This window comes from Prionailurus bengalensis, chromosome C1 (genome assembly GCF_016509475.1).
Source record: "Prionailurus bengalensis isolate Pbe53 chromosome C1, Fcat_Pben_1.1_paternal_pri, whole genome shotgun sequence".
Taxonomy (NCBI): domain Eukaryota; kingdom Metazoa; phylum Chordata; class Mammalia; order Carnivora; family Felidae; genus Prionailurus; species Prionailurus bengalensis.
In genome coordinates, this window is record NC_057345.1 from 68,867,288 (window position 1) to 68,883,949 (window position 16,662).

The 16,662-nt window shown below is 34.2% G+C and overlaps 1 protein-coding gene across 36 annotated transcripts in view; it reads left to right on the plus strand.

Annotated features, from left to right (window-relative positions):
* Positions 1-16,662, plus strand: part of ADGRL2 (adhesion G protein-coupled receptor L2) — a 624,038-nt gene that overhangs the window by 402,915 nt on the left and 204,461 nt on the right. For all 36 annotated transcript variants that reach the window (XM_043575408.1, XM_043575393.1, XM_043575396.1 and 33 more), the window contains one exon: positions 624-665. The gene's annotated coding sequence lies outside the window, so the exon portion shown is untranslated. The remainder of the gene's footprint in view (positions 1-623; positions 666-16,662) is intronic.

Below are 16,662 nucleotides of genomic sequence, written 5' to 3' on the forward strand. Positions count from 1 at the left end.
GGGAAGAAAAAAAAAAGAGGTTAGATTTGGAGAGAGCCAAAGCATAAGAGACTCTTAAAAACTGAGAACAAACTGAGGGTTGGTGGGGGGTGGGAAGGAGGGGAGGGTGGGTAATGGGTATTGAGGAGGGCACCTTTTGGGATGAGCACTGGGTGTCGTATGGAAACCAGTTTGACAATAAACTTCATATATTGAAAAAAAAAGAATGTATAAAAAAAAATGGTCACTAATGTTGACCTCAAGAAAGTAGAATGACCCTCAATTTTCCCTTAAAGAGTTTTGGGTATAGCTGTCGCATCTATAGAAATGAAAGTTTCAACTGAGCTAAAGGGGAGAAGGAGAGTAGTTCATTGACAACATTCTCTTAATCCTAATATATTTGTTTGGGGAAAATATAATGTTCTATTTCTGACTTTGAAACTCCTTATCACAACAATTGCTTAATTCTAAAGTAGCTCTGTTCAAAATCATGTAATACATGTTCAAGAATTCTTAGAACACTGATTTGTGTTTTCTGCAATAGATTTACTTCATTTTTGTTTTGCTGCTGATGCATTACATTTGGCGGTTAGAACCCTGTGGATGGAGGTATAATAAATAATAATATTTTCTTTGCTTTCCAGGGTATTTGTGGCATAATGATAAATTTCATCTTTCCCAGAATGGTAAGTAAAGAGCTCTTTCTATATATGATAGTACTCGAACAAGAAAGAGTGAATTGTTATAATAAAAATGGAGTGGCATTTGCTAAAAGTATTGAATGATCTGATAATTATAAGGCAGCTTATATTCTTGAAATAAATGGATACTGCATTCAAATGCTATAAGCATTCCAAAATTCTCACCATGTACAGGCTCTTCAGAGTATAAGATTTCTGCGTTTTGTTGTTTTTGTTGTTATTGTTGTTGTTGTTGTATTGCATTTGAACACAGTGTAGTCAACATTTTGTCTTCTGGGATAATTTATTTTAAAGTATACACAGATATAGAAATAAATGTGGTTTATATTCTATGAGCATAAAGAAAAAGCATATCTGTGATACATATTGAGAGTTGGTGAGTAAGAGTCCTTTGGAATTTTTACTGTTACATAAAAACTGATTGTAATTTATGTTTGACCGGGGCTTTGCAGCATCTGTGAATTTAAAAATGTTTGTTTTCTAAGAGCATATATCATAACTTCTCCTAAGCGAGCTAGCTACTGTATGATTTTGTTTAAACACATAGTTTTCTTGCCTTTATGTTTTTATGATGTCAAAAGGTAATGTTTAGTTTTAGTCTTAATCATAACCTCTTTACAATTCAAATAACAATAAAAATTAATTTTATTGAATGGGAAAGGTCAATGTAAAATGATATTTCTCAGCAAGTTATTACTGCTTCCTATGATGTTTTTTTCCCAGTAGTCTTGGATATTCCCTATAAAAAGAAGGAATTTCTCACTGTAGAAAAAAATCACTTTGAAATAAACTGATCATCAAAATTGCTATTAATAATAGTGGAAATGCAGGACACAAAATACATACATTGTACATTGTGTACACGTGTGCTTGTGTATCAAGAGGAAAGAGAATTGAGAGCATATGGTAGACTTAGGAAAAAACCTCAAAAAAAGGTGCACAAAACAGTGGAAAATGGGTAGTTTAATAGTCTTCATTACATCTTCAATTCCTGAAATTCCTATAATAAATATGTATATTTTTATAATCAGAACAACACCATTATTTGAATATTAGGCTATTTAAAACAGTATATTTATTATTAATGAAATGTGAATATATGTAACAGAGGAAATAGTCTTGTGCCAATTGCATAATCAAAATGATCTTACACAATTTTAAAAGAGCAAAGGCAAAAACAAAACAAACAAACAAAAAACTGCAGCTAAGCCCAGAAGGAACCAAAAATATAAATTGAAGTTTAATTGGATTAAAAAAAAAGATAATGAAGAATTTAAAATGAGGTTAAAGCTATCACTTTTATTAATTTTACTCCCATACAAAAATACTCCTAGAATTCAGGTATATGTGTGTGAAAAAATAAACATTTTAAAATTGAAATGAAAAGATCTGCAGTTTCACATTGGTGTATAGTTCATAAGAATTTGATATTTTATGAAATTTTTAAGAAGAAAAGCCAATATAGGGATGCCTGGCTGGCTCAGTCAGTAGAGCATGTGACTCTGGATCTCAGGGCTGCAAGTTCAAGCCCCACAAAGGGTATACAGATTATTTAAGAATAAAATCTTCTATAAATAAATTGATGAATTAACAAATTAATTAATTAAATAATTTTTAAAAAAGAAGAAAAGGTCTAGCTAGAAACAGGCTAAAACATGAAGGTAAAACTTTTAAAATAAGCTCACACTTTTAAGACAGTAAATCAAACTCCTCAATAATAACAGAAAACTGTGATGTAAAATCTGTGTAATTTACTCACCTACAACCAATAATCACCTTTACAAGTTTAATGTACAGAATTATTTTAAGATCCAAGATTGAGAGTAATAAAGTATAATAGACAACTAGGTAACTATAAGAATATGTTAGCACAAGGGTTTCTTTAAATCTAAATAATAGTTTAAAATCATTTATTAATAATAAACATAATAAATAGAACTAATAGAATATTTTCAAGATTAAAAATTTCTTCTCAGGAGTAATTTATTATATGAAAATACAGCATAAATGTATGAGCTGCAGTTATATCTCAAATATCCAACAACTTCATCTGGACATAAGCCATAATTTTAGAGGAAATTTAGGGAAGAAAAAAAAAGTGCTCTAGCCAGCATCTTACTCATGTTCACATTAATACTTCCCAAATTCTCACTTACATCCCACTTGCTCTCAGTTTACATAAATCTAAAACAGAATTTGTTCTCTGATTGTCTAGCTCACAAACCAGGAAGGATATTATAAAAACCGAGAGGGGCAAGAGGAATGAATTGAAAAGTCAGAGGCTGTTCCCACCTTTTCATCAGTTGTAAGAAAGAATTGAGGGACCACAGACTAACTATACGATAGATTTTGAGAAGCTATATCGTATACTTTGGGTTTAAAATTTCTGATCTCTTAAATCAGAGAGTTATACTGGAAGATTTTTTATTAAATCTGAATTCCTTTCTAGCCCTAGAATTTTACAATAAAATGATGCATCCTTAAACTTACTATACAGAGCATAAGATAATATTGTGAGATTTGGAGTCATTAGAATGAAAAGGTTTTAATGATTAAAAGGGTTTTAATGATTAAAAGGGTAATTTTCATTCGTTTGCAAAATTCACTTGTATTGAAAGTCTCATCCAAATTACATTGTATAAATGAGAGACTATATATTGTGCATTTTGATAATATTCTTTTCATATAGCTATTTTTTAAATGTACCTAGAAATTTTAAATGAAATTTCTCACTTTGCTTTAAATACCACTGTAAATAATAGGTGAGGGAAAAATCTAGCATCAGTCTTTTCTAAAGACTGGGAAGCCAAATTCATATCTATTTGTATATGGATGTATATATTTCTAATAGGTTTATGCTGCAAAGATGCTAATCTGATTTATTGGGGAATCAAAATTTTAATTCTTAATTCTCTTTTTGCTTCTACTCTATCTTTAGTACGACTGACATATCATGACATTTTAGAAAAAAGATAAACAAAATTAACCTCCCACCCATAACCAAGATCAGGTCAGTGTAACAAGTTATTGGATAACTAAAACATCTGCTCATTCCAACTATTTCTTTCTGATTTGTAACTGCAAATTTAAGCAAGCTGCTAAATTTCTGAATTACTATGTGAACTAAATTGAAAAGTAAATATATATTTTGTTTCACATGTATCTATTCAAACTAACTTTAAAACAGAATAAATCTTCAGAATTAACAAGTTTTTCTAATAGATTAGAGACAAATGCCAACTATTTAAATAAAGCAAATTTCTCAGTGTAATTAATCTGCTCTTCAGCAAAACAGATCTTTCCTCTCATTCCCAATTCTGGCTGTACTTAATGAACAAAGATTGAATTCATATTTCTGTGAATAGTCACAGCATCTAGTCTTCAATGAATAATAAAATATGTTTTATTTCTGAGAGCATTAATAAAAATTTGTTACTTTATTTCATGAATGACAAAAGTTCCATACTGGAGTTAAGTATAGCCAATAGTCATTGTGCAATTTATTTTTTAAAATTCCACGACAGTTTCAAATATATCAAATGTCAATTTTTAGGTCAGATGTAGTAATAGTAAAGAATTGTTAATTGGCCAACAGGTTGATTAGTTTAATATTTTGAGAAAAGGAAAGATTAAAAACAGTTCTCTCTTTTTCCTTCAATTAAAATTGCAAGCAATTATTCTTGTAGATTATAGATCCCTTTTGGGATTTCCGGTTTCATATAACTTTTTGGTTCATTTCACAGGAATAATATTCATCTTAATTAGCAAAAAACAGTTGATGGGCTTTTTATAAGAGGAAATTCACTCCATACACTGATTACTGACACTAGATTATTCTGTTTAAAAATAATAATAATAAAGCTCTGCTTTTAGAGCAGTTGGTTGAATATGTTATCTGTTAATAGCCATTGTCTTTGAAGACAGGATGTCCTTCTTGATGGACGGTTAATACATTTTGTTTTAACCACAGAACTTATTAGCAATAACCTAAGTTGGCTTATGAAATGAGTTTTTACCATTTCAGTTCAAACATACAAATCAAAATTATTAAATAAATAAAAAGACATTTCTGTTGTGTTATTGAATTGCTTTTCACAGTTTATAAGGTTAAAATACTTGCTTCCTTTTTAAAAAATTAAATATTTATCAGCTAAAAAATAAAATGTCCAATACACATATAAGAAATAAATCATGAATGCCTGTGTCCCCTGTGACCTTCCAAGTTCTCTTTGTGCCCTTCTATAATTCCTTAACCGTCTTCCTCAGAACTAAACAGTATCCTAAATTTTCCCTATCCCTTATTTTCCTTATAATTTTATTGCATGTATTTGCACCCCTAAACATATTATTATTTTGTTGATATGTTTGCAATAATATGTAAGTGAAAATGTACGTATTTGTCTGTGACTTTTCCATTCAACATTAAGTTCTTCAGTTTCAAACTTTTGTTGCACTAACTATAATTCATTAGCTTACCTGTTGTATAGTATTCCATTATGTGCCATAATTTATTTGTCTTTAACATTGATTGGTATTTGGGTTACTTCCAATTTTTTGGTTTTGTTTTTTACTGTTTACATGGTGCTGCTATAACATTCTTTAACAGGCATAAATGTATGTACTAAAATTTCTCTAGGGCAAGCAGTCCTTAACCAGGAGTGATTTTGCCCCCAGGTAGTGTTTGGCAATGTGTGGAAACATTTTTGGTTGTCCTAACTTGGGGGATTCTACTGGTTTCTCATAGATAAAATCCAGGGATGCTCTAAAAACCCTTTAAGGCACAAAACAGTCACCACAAAAAAGAATTATCTGGACTAAAATGCCAATAATGTGAGGTTGTGAAATTGCTCTAGAATATATACTTGAAAATGAAATTGCTGAGTCACAGAGTATGAAGTTTCAAATTTATTAGAAAATTCCTAACTTGCACAATGTATCAATTTTACATTCCTGTCAACTATGTAAAGATAAATGTTTCAATAGTTCTACAACCTTGTTAGCACTTATTGTTTGTTGTCAGGTACCTTAAAATTTTTATCACTTTTCTGAATAGGAGATAAAAACTCCTCAGAGTTTCAAATTTCAATTCTTTGATTATGCATGATATTGTGCATCTTTTCTCACTTAATTAACAATTAGGGTTTTCTGTTCTATGAGGTATTGATTCTCTTTAACCAATTTTTTAAAAATTGAATTGTAGGGACACCTGGCTGGCTCAGTCAGTGGCACACAGGACTCTTGATCTCAGGGTTGTAAGTTTGAGCCCCATGTTGGGTGTAGGGGTTACTTAAAAATAAAATCTTCTAAGGACACCTGGGTGGCTGAGTCCATTAAGTGTCCAACTCTGGATTTCGGCTCAGGTCATGAGCACACAGTTCATGGGATGGAGCCCCTTGATGGTCTTTGTGCTGAAAGCACAGAGCCTGCTTGGGATTCTCTCTCTTCCTCTCTCTCTGCCCCCTGCCCCTTCCATCTCAAAAATAAATAAGTAAATAAATAAATAAATAAATACACAAATAAATAAACTTTAAAAATAAAATAAAATCTAGGGGCTCAGTCCGATGAGTGTCTTACTTTGGCCCAAGTCATGTTCTCACAGTCTGTGAGTTCGAGACCTGAGTCGGGTCTCTGTGCTGACAGCTCAGAGCCTGAAGCCTGCTTCCGATTCTGTGTCACCCTCTCTTTCTGCTCCTCCCCCACTTGCACACACTCTCTCTCTCAAAGGTAAATAAACATTAAAAATAAACAAATAAAGTAAAATCTTTTAAAAACAAATTTAAAAATTCTAGGCAATATCTTTATTAATCCATTGTTCTTTATTTGTGTAATAAATGTATTTTTCTAGCTAGTGGATTGCCTTTTTACTTCTTTATTTTTTTTTAAAGCGTGTATTTGACCAAATGTGGGTTCAAATAGGGCAGCATCAAACTGACAGTGTTTGGGGTGCTCTCCATCCTTTCACTTTATTAAGGTGCCCTTTTACGACAGAATTCTGAATCTTAATGCAGTTAAACTTAACAAAGTTTCGATTTTTGCTTATATCTTACATTTCCTACATAAGAAATCTTTCCCTTGATCTCAGTGTTTTTAACATTTTGTTTTTCACATTTAAGCCTTTAATCCATTTGAAATTTTTGTGTATGGTGTGAGTTAGAAATAAATTTTTAAAATAGAAATTATAGTTTTTACACCATATACTGAATGGTTTATACTTTCCCAAATGATCTTCAAAGCTAGCTTTTCATGAATCAAGTTTCCATATATTTTATGATCTAATTTTTAGCTCTCTGTTTTTTTCTTTCAATTTGTTTATCCCTTCACCAATATTTCACTGCTAACTTAAAAACCTGGTAAGTTCCTCTATGTGATCTTTATCAAGAGTATTTTGGCTCCTAAGACCATTCTTTCTTCTATATAAATCTTAGATTTTATACAATATTATATAAATGTTATATGTATATTTTTATATGTAATATTTTTCAAAAAAGTTTTATTTCATAAACTTGTTAGATATATCTCTACCATTTTATTAAAATTTTTAATTATATGTTTTTAATGATTTCTTTTTTAAAGTGATAGTTCCTAATGTTTGTTTCTGGTACACGGAAACACAAATAACTTTTGTATTTTTATTTTATCCAGCAAACCTTCTCAACTTCCTTATTAATTTTCGTACTTTATCTGTATTTTCTCTTGTATTTCCTATAAACACAGTGCTTTTTCTGTGAATAATTTCAGCTTTATTTCTTCCTTTCCAGTTTTTACACCATTTCATTTTTGTGTTCTCCACCAATAGACCAGTCTAACCTAGTATTGCACAGACATGATGATAGTAGACAACTTTTTTTCCTGTTTTTAAAACTAAATTCTATGAAAGTTTCACCATTAAGTTGTAAGTATTTGTAGATATCCTCTGTCAAGTTAAGAAATTTTCCTTTTTTTGTTTTTAGTTTGATTTGATTTTTTAAAAATCTTTAATGGATATGAAATTTTAGCATTTTTTTTCTACATTAATTTAGAGGACAACATGATTTTTCTAAGGTTGCTAACCACTGAAGTATCTCTTACCTTAAGGACGTTTACTGAATGGGGTGAACAAGAATTTTATTTTTCATGTTCTTGCTGGTACTAGAAAAAGTGACACAGCCCAAGGCTTGTGCTGGGATCCAAAATGCATATATCCTTATCATTAACCTGGTCTACAAAGCAATCATCTCATAGAGGAAACTGCAAGAAAAACTTTAAGTCTTAAATGTATAACTAAGGAGAAAAAAATTCTCCTCTAAAAATTCATAATCATAAAACAGCCTTATTTTTATTCCAGCAAAAATTCACGTAATCTCAGTGGTGTAAAGATTCCAAGATAAGGATTTAAACTGGTCCCTAGCTGTGCCTTTTGGGCTCAGTAGAATTAAAAAACAAAAATCCACTCTAGAGAGCCCATCTTTATTTCATCACTCCAAGAATTTTAACAGATAGAATTCCATAGGTATAAGTTAGAAATCACAAACACACTATTTAAAAAGGGGGTGGTGGTGAGAGTCGAATAATCAAAAATTAGGTGAAAAAAAAGATAAAAAGCAGAATCAGACCCACAAAGACATAAAATATTGGAATTACCACATTGATTCTTTTTTGTCTTTTTTATCTCATTCATTGTTGCACATAAAACTAAATTCAAAAATATTTTCTTTTTTTAACATTTAGTTTTCTCATGAATAACACATAAACTTTCCTTTCTCTAATGTAATAAATTAATGATATAGTCAGTTTAACTTGCAAGCTAAACCTGGTTATACTGAAATGGAATTTGATCACATTTATTTACCAAGCTATAAGAACTTCAGGAAACAAAAAAGAGTAGAAATAAGAATCGGTATTTTTCTGTTCAGCTTAAACAAACCAGTAAGATTGTAAATATTGTATTATACTAAAAATACCAAAACATACATTGATAGCTATTATACAAAACTAGTTTTCAAACTTCTTTTTGTAGACAGATTCCATTTAGCTAAATACTCAAAAATGATAAGTATATTCTAAGTTATTAGAATATACTTTACTTATGTAGCATGTTATTTTCACCCAAAAATCTCAAGCACTTTCAAATATCTTTACATTTGTCTTTTGAAAAGTTCTAGAAAGGAGTTGTGGTCTTCCTTGACCTTGAACTCCTGATTGGTCTTATGGTGCACACTCCGCCAAAAATGAGCCAATCATACATAGTCTGTCCTTGTAATTTTTTAAACTGGAAATCCAAAGCCAACTTGTAGGCAAAGGGAGAATTGATGGGTTTATGGACCCTAAGGAAGGCTGAGCCTTAATTCCAGTTATTAAACTTTAGGGATCTATGAACCAGTAAATTGCTTTGCTGAAGCTTATTTGAATTATTTCCATAACTTGCAACCAAAACGGTCCTGATAACTACACTTATATAAAGAAAATGAAATCCTGAGATGGTTTCACTGCATGCTGATAGTAATAGAAGGCAATGGATGAATAATACTTTTAATGCCTTTTCTACCACAAGGTTAGAGAATGGGGAAGAGTCTGAGGTAAGTTCTTTTGAAGCCCTGCTTTGACCAGAATGTACTTCTTCCCTCTGATTTAATCTTGAGGGTCAAAGTTAGGATTACTTAAAGTTATTCCTTATAACAAGGTTTAGGATCCCTATATTTTGAAAATTAAAATTTCTGGTACCTAAAGGAATTCCATCAAGAAGCCCTTCCTGGGTGTAATGTTATTTTCCAGTTTTCTTTTTGAGAGTTTACATCCCCTCAAGAGGAAGGGACTGAAATTTAAGGGAAGAATGTAACAATTATTGTGCATTTCATGCTATATTAAGGACCCAGTTGGCCCATTTCAATTTCTTTTCCAGTTATGTGTCAAGGGATGAATTGTGCCCCCCATCCCCAAATTCTTGTGTTGAAATCCAAAACTCTAGAGGTGCCTGGCTGGCTCAGTTGGTGAAGCACGTGACTCTTGATATCAGGGTCATGAATTCAAGCCCCACGTTGGTGGTAGAAATTACTTTTTAAAAAATTCCAAGAGGAGGAAGAGGATGAAGTAAGATCTCAAATTCTAATGTCATCCTCCATATTATAAATGCATTTATGTACTTATTATTTGGCAAAAATGGACAACTTTATACCCTAAGAAGAGAAACCATACTGCTTTTCTTACTTTAAATTAAAAAAAATAGCTTCAAGGGTAAATCAGTGGGTCTTTGTATCTACCCATAGATAGGATGGGGCGCCTGGGTGGCGCAGTCGGTTAAGCGTCCGGCTTCAGCCAGGTCACGATCTCGCGGTCCGTGAGTTCGAGCCCCGCGTCAGGCTCAGGGCTGAATGGCTCAGAGCCTGGAGCCTATTTCCAATTCTGTGTCTCCCTCTCTCTCTGCCCCTCCCCCGTTCATGCTCTGTCTCTCTCTGTCCCAAAAATAAATAAACGTTGAAAAAAAAAAAGAAAAAAAAATAAGATTGGGCTGCATAGCTTATTCTTGTTGAATTTATACTTTCTCCTAATAGCAACTTTTAAAAAATGCTCACAAAATTGTCTTTTGTGATTGCGATTTGTAATGGTCTTTTATAAATATAATCTAGGCTATTCTCCCCCCAGCAACATTATTTTCATGGATTCGAAGTTTGCAGACTGCCATTTTTTTTTTTAACATGAAGTGTTTTTCTCTTATCCCTTTCACTCTATTTCTCAAAGGTAACCAGCTAAATACTCCATAATCTTACTGAGGTCTCTAGTAATAACTCATAGAGGTCCAGGGACATACTGGCACCTAGACCGGTCAGATTCTCCAAGTATGGCACATGGGTGAAGTGCTCAAACCATGAATTTAGCGATCTTGGCTCAAATCATAGCTATACATTTCTCTAGTTGTATGATCTGGGACAAATTATTCAGTCTGATAATAATGCATGTTTCATAGCTAGGATGATTAAATGAAAAATGCAAATAAATATCAGTGTATGATACCTACTCTGTCCTCAATGAATGTTATTTACATTAGAAACAATCTAGCTACGTTGTCTTTCAATTTTTGGCCAATGTCTAATGGCCTTGACCTCATCCATTCCACAAATGCATATTGAGTAGTACTTGGTACATACAAGGTACTCAAGATACTGTACTGAACAAATCAAAGTCCTTGCACTCATAGTGCTTACACTGTAGTTCAGAAGAAAAACACATAAGTATGTGAAGTAATGGCAGTCAGTGATTAGAAGAATGAAAAGTTTAGGAATCAGAGTATGTTAGAGAGAATTATTTTATAAAGTGTGGTCAAGATCCTGAAGAGATGGCATGTGAACAGAGATATGAATGAACCAACAGGGAAGAAACATAAAGAAGTAAAAATACTTTCCTTTCTTTTTCATGAATAAATTTTATGTCTTGAACTTAAAAAAAAAATGAGCCTATTCCTGTATTGATCTTCTTCCTTATTTCATGCTAAGGAAATCGTTTCTGTTCTCTTTAGCATCTTTCACAAGCCCCAGCTCTTTTTGTGCTTTAGTCTTGCTGATGTTATTTTTATAGGTCTATGCTATCTTCATATATTTGTGCTTGATTATGTGCCCCCCTTTTACCTTTTTCTGCACATACTGTTTTAAATTCAGAGCCTGTCAGTTGGTCCCTGTGCTGCACACTGGTTTCTCTGGTTTCCTCCCCATTCTCTTGCTCATTAGAATCATTTGTATTTGCATAGGCAGAACACTGCTTAAATCAAACTCTGAGAGCACATGGCCACTTTTCCCCAAGGTTCCCATCATTTCCATCTTACCTACTGGTTTCTGTCAGAATTGGGTCCAGAGTAGGAGTTCCCCTTACTGCTTACTCTGCCTTCTGGGAAATGAAATTATCGGCAAGGTCGGTCAAGAAACTGTCAGTGTTTTGCTTTCTGAGGAATGAAAGTTTCTGCAGATACTTTGAGACTGAAATCCCTAGTGCTAAGATAAGTTGCTGCCCTGATAATTTTGTGGTCTGCACTAGAAAAACATCCTTCTGTATAGGAAGTCTGTAGTGCGGTCACAAAGTGCTATCACTTCTCTGTGTCTCTTCTTTTATATTCATCTAGATTATTCTCCAGTGTGTTCCCACCCACAGGTTCTTGAATTTTCATGTAGGTTCACAGCTTCTAACCAGTAAGGACTATTCACCTATTTTTTTAATTAGCTTGGTCTAATTACAATTAAAAATAAATTAGATTAGAAATTAAAATTGTTACATGACCAAATTCTATGCCTAGGAAACCACAAGTTTCCCTACAGCTTAATATTAACAAGCAGCATGAAATCATAGAAGACTTTGGAACAGAAGGTAGTGTCTATTCTTGACCAGGCCATATACTATCTTGTAGATATCAGAACTGAAGGGCCCTTACCTGAAAGATGGGAGATCTGGACTCTCTACTTTGCTGAAGAGCAAAACGTCACCTAACACGGTTAGCTGACTTGCCCACAGTCTCACAGCTACTTAGAGATGGTGATTGAAAGATAAGGTGATTTTCCCTTAGGCCAGTACATTTCACCCCACCAGGTTACCTTCCATTTCCCCTCAGTGAAAGCCAAGCAATATCTGCCTTTCCTACCCCACAGAGTTGTTGGGAGAGGGAAGGAGCTAACAGGTGTGTAATGACAGTGGTTGTGTAAAGGGGTATTAGGATAATGATTTTAATGATTTAATCTGTTGGTTTCTGTGGGCTTTTTTCCCTCCTTCTTGTTCAAGAGATTTGCATTTTAAATTTAAATCTGTGGTTAAATGTGCTTACTTTGTCAAAGATTTACAACAAATTACAGGCTGCATCCCACAGAGGAGAGAGCCTGGGTTTTTTGGCAGCCCTGGGACCAGGATGATAATCCTTATTCTGTCACTCAGAGGATTCATGACAATACATCTCTTAACTTCTCTGACTTTAGTTTTCTCATCTGTTAAAGAGCTAAACATTCCTATATCTTAAAGTTGTGAGAATTGACACAGAAGGGCTCGATACCAGTGGTTATTTTTGTTTGTTTTTTAATTTGGTTTTCCTGTATTTTTCTCCTCCTTCAGACTATGAGCTTCTTGATGGCAGACGGTACTTATTTATCTTTGTATTCCTGGAGTCTGGCACTCAATAGCTACACAGTATGTTTGTTGAATAAATTATTTACCAAGGTGAACAAGAGTGGGTCTGAGGGCAGCAGCATTTTGGAAGTCAGTGTTTTTCCAACTCGACTGTTAAGAGCGTGATGTTAAGTTTCATGAAGGTACTTCGGGCACTGCTCAAAGTAGACAGGGTGTAGCTGAGTGAACTCTTGGCCTTCATGTTGCTTTAATCAGAGCATACATAATTGTTTCTTATTAACCTATCGGGTTGCTATGCAAGATTGTTTCTAGACAAAAATGTTTTTCAGCTAAAAGAAAGTGGAAAGAAGATATGTAGGCTTTAGAGTCTCAAAGACACCTCTAATACTTATTTTACAAATTAACCTCCCTTTGTCAGAGGTGCCTCATTTCTCACAGAATTTGTAGCATTTCAGGTTGGTTATAGATGGGCAGGAAGGTATCACACGCACACCTGCCATTTCCCAATATTCAGCCAAGAATACCAAAGTGGATTCCACCTGAATCCAGGTGGCCATTTGTATCAGAAGCAGGTGCATGCAGACACAGCATACCTTGGCTTGGCTTTCCTCTTCCTCTGGTTCCCTATGGGCCACACAGCTGCCAGAGACACTACTGCCAGGGTTGAAAAACACAACTTTTAAAACTCAAACTTATTATCCTAGAAGCATTTATACTCTAGGCACTTCCACGTAAGAAAATTCTTACAGACACTGGTTCTCCCATGTTCTAGAACCAAACTAGCACGGACAAGAAAAACTCCTCTGGGCAAGATGGGGAAGAGCTGGAAAAGTCAGGGTCAAGGGTCCCTGAATAGTATCTCTGCCTCCAGCTTCCAGTGTTCCTGTCTCTCTGGAGGTTTATTTTGAAGATTAAATAAAGTAAGGGTAACACTAAAATATTTAGCAATGTGTAAATGGTTGAGCTTGGGCACTAATAGATCAGAACAGATGCTGGTCATAAACTACCAGCAAGCCTTGCCCCTGCTTGCCAGCTGAATGCCAGCCCTGAAATGAAAGACCATTAAAATGTCTTCATGATATCTGTCACATAGAGATGGTACTTGATTAATGTTAATCCCGTCTACCCTGCTTCACAACTTCCTCTTGAACAAAATCCAGTAAAAACAAAATGGCAACTCCAAGAAGACATATCCCCAAAGAACCAGACAAGTCAGGTTTATTATTTTATGAATGTAACATATTAATAGATAATAAATTAATATATTAATTTCTCTTCACACCAATAATACCAAAATTCATTCTGTGCTCTACAGTAAAAACGGATATACTTTAAAAAAATAAATTGTACTAGGGATCCTGGGTGGCTCAGTCAGTTCAGCGCTTGACTCTTGATTTCGGCTCAGGTCATGATTCTAAGGTCATGGGATCGAGTCCTGCATTGGGGTCCGTGCTGAGTGTGAAGCCTGCTTAAGACTCTCTCTTTTTCTCCCTCCCTCCCTCCCTCTACCCTTCTCCCCTTCTTGTGTGCGCATGTTCTCTCGCTTTCTCTCTCTCTCAAAAAAATAATAATTGTAAACTATTCCCCAATGTAAACTATTCCCCAAGTTAGAATCCACCTGTGAACTAGTACTATATCTTAGTTATATGCATTGGGGCCATTGTCTCTTTCCTCCTTTATCATTTTCCTTACTAGGAATGGTTAATTCATTAAATTTAGTTAGATTCTATCAGTTGCTTTAAGCCAATGTTTTCCAGAGGTTGGCATTGGAAAAGGAGAACACTACCAAAACCACCTGGGTCTTTTTCTCCACTCCCCAAAGTCCTCCCAGAGATTTCGATGGCTGCCTTCCTCTTAAGAACATTCCAGAATGACTATTCAGAGTTTGCTACAACAGTTAGTCAGTAACACTTGCATTTGACAGACTCAAAGTCAGGCAGGGGGTAAGAAAGCTTTATAATGAAAAGAAGGGAAGGCTTCAAGTAAGCACTGATTGGAAGCTGCTGGCATGGAGAAGCTAGATGTGGGTTAACTAGAAGTGAGAGTCTTATATGGTGGTTTGGGAAGCACATTTGTCTTTTTCTAGTTGGTCTTGAGTTAGAAGCAGAATCAAAACACAGGGAAGCTGGCAGTCGGCGATCTAGTTCTGATCACTCTGGGTTGATTGCTGCAGAGGTTGTGGGTCAAAGTTCTATTGTCGTATTTGGTTTGAGTATTGTCTATTTGTATATTCAGTTTCTTAGACAATATGAACATATATGTAGAAAACCTGGAGGAATTCATAAAAAAGCTCTAGAAAGAATGAGTTTAGCAAGGTCTCATGATGTCAGGTCAGTGCATAAAATTAATTCTATAGCTAAATCCATAGAGATAGAAATAGATTAGTGGTTGTCAGGGGCTGGAGGAAGGGTAATGAGGAGTGACTACTAATGGCTATGGGGTTTCTTTTTGGGGTGCCAAAGATGTTATAAAGTTATAAAGGGTGATGATTTCACAACCTTGTGAACATACTAAAACCACTGAACTATACTGTTTAAAAGGGTGACTTTTATTCTGTTAAATACATTATAAAAGCATTATAACTTTACTTATATAAACTGGCAATAAGCAACTGAAATTGAAAATGTAAAAAATATTATTGATAGGAGAGTCAAGAGATACGAAATACTAAGGGATAAGTTTAACAAACTATGTGCAAGACCTGTACACTGAAAACTGCAAATATCTCAGAGAGAAATTAAAGAAGACCTCAATAAATGGAGAAACATTCTATCAAAAAAAAAAAAAAAAGCATCTGCCAGAACGAACCACGGTAAGTATGTCCAGGATACCTTAAGTAACTTAGCTTAGGAAAAAAGTTGAACTAGCCTTTCTGGAGGTTTTGTTAATGGCACAACAGAGGGAAGAAAGAAGGACATCTTTGTAGCAGAGGCAAAACTGGATTGTATCAGCTTCAGTAGTGGAGAAGACAGGGCTGAGGGATGGGCCAGAAGTAGAGATGAGATGGGATGACAAGTAACTGACCAGTATCACCATTTAGTCGGGGTTCTCTCAGGTCTCAACATCACGTCATGCATTTGCTGGGCAGTAGGAATCTTGTTAACAGCTAATCTTTGTGTGGCTGTTAGACTAAGCCAAATTTGAAGCTAGCATGCATATAGGCATGCCTTGCCTGTACTGATTTTCCTGCTTTTTACTTTTCAGTCTTTACTTTCTCTTTGCTTTATAATTCTTGGTTACTCTGACCACTTTTATTTCTATTTAATTGTAAATCTCCTTAAATTCTTTTTGGAATATGAAGGATTATAAACTAATAAGTAAAAATTAGGGTGCTAATAGACAAGTGTCTTTAATTGTGTTTAGCTATTTCAGAGTATAATAAGCTTAACTAGATACTCTTCTAATGTTATGGATTTATGGAAAAAACTAAGCACTTTTGAATAAAAAAGAGTGAAAATCATAAGCTATGAACATAAAAGTGAATGGATTCTTTAAGCTGTTAACTTAAAATAAAACAATCAAAACTACCAGCAACTGGGTGCCTGGGTGGCTCTGCTGGTTAAGCATTCACCCCTTGATTTCCGCTCAGGTCATGATCTCACGCTTTGGTTTGTGAGACAGAGTCCCAGGCTCTGCATTGGCAGTGAAGAGCCTGCTTGGAATTCTCTCTCCTCCTTTCTCTGCCCCTCCCCCATGCTCGCTCTTTCTGTCTCAAAATAAATAAATAGACTTAAAAAAAAACCCCACAGCAACAACACTGGCATATATGTGATAAAATATTCTCATTATAAAGCTATAGTCAATATAAAGCTATATATTTCAAATTGTAGCTCTAAAATCTTTTGCTAGAATACAACCCAATATGTGAGAATATGTAGGAATTTTCAAAATTGTTTCACATCAGGTT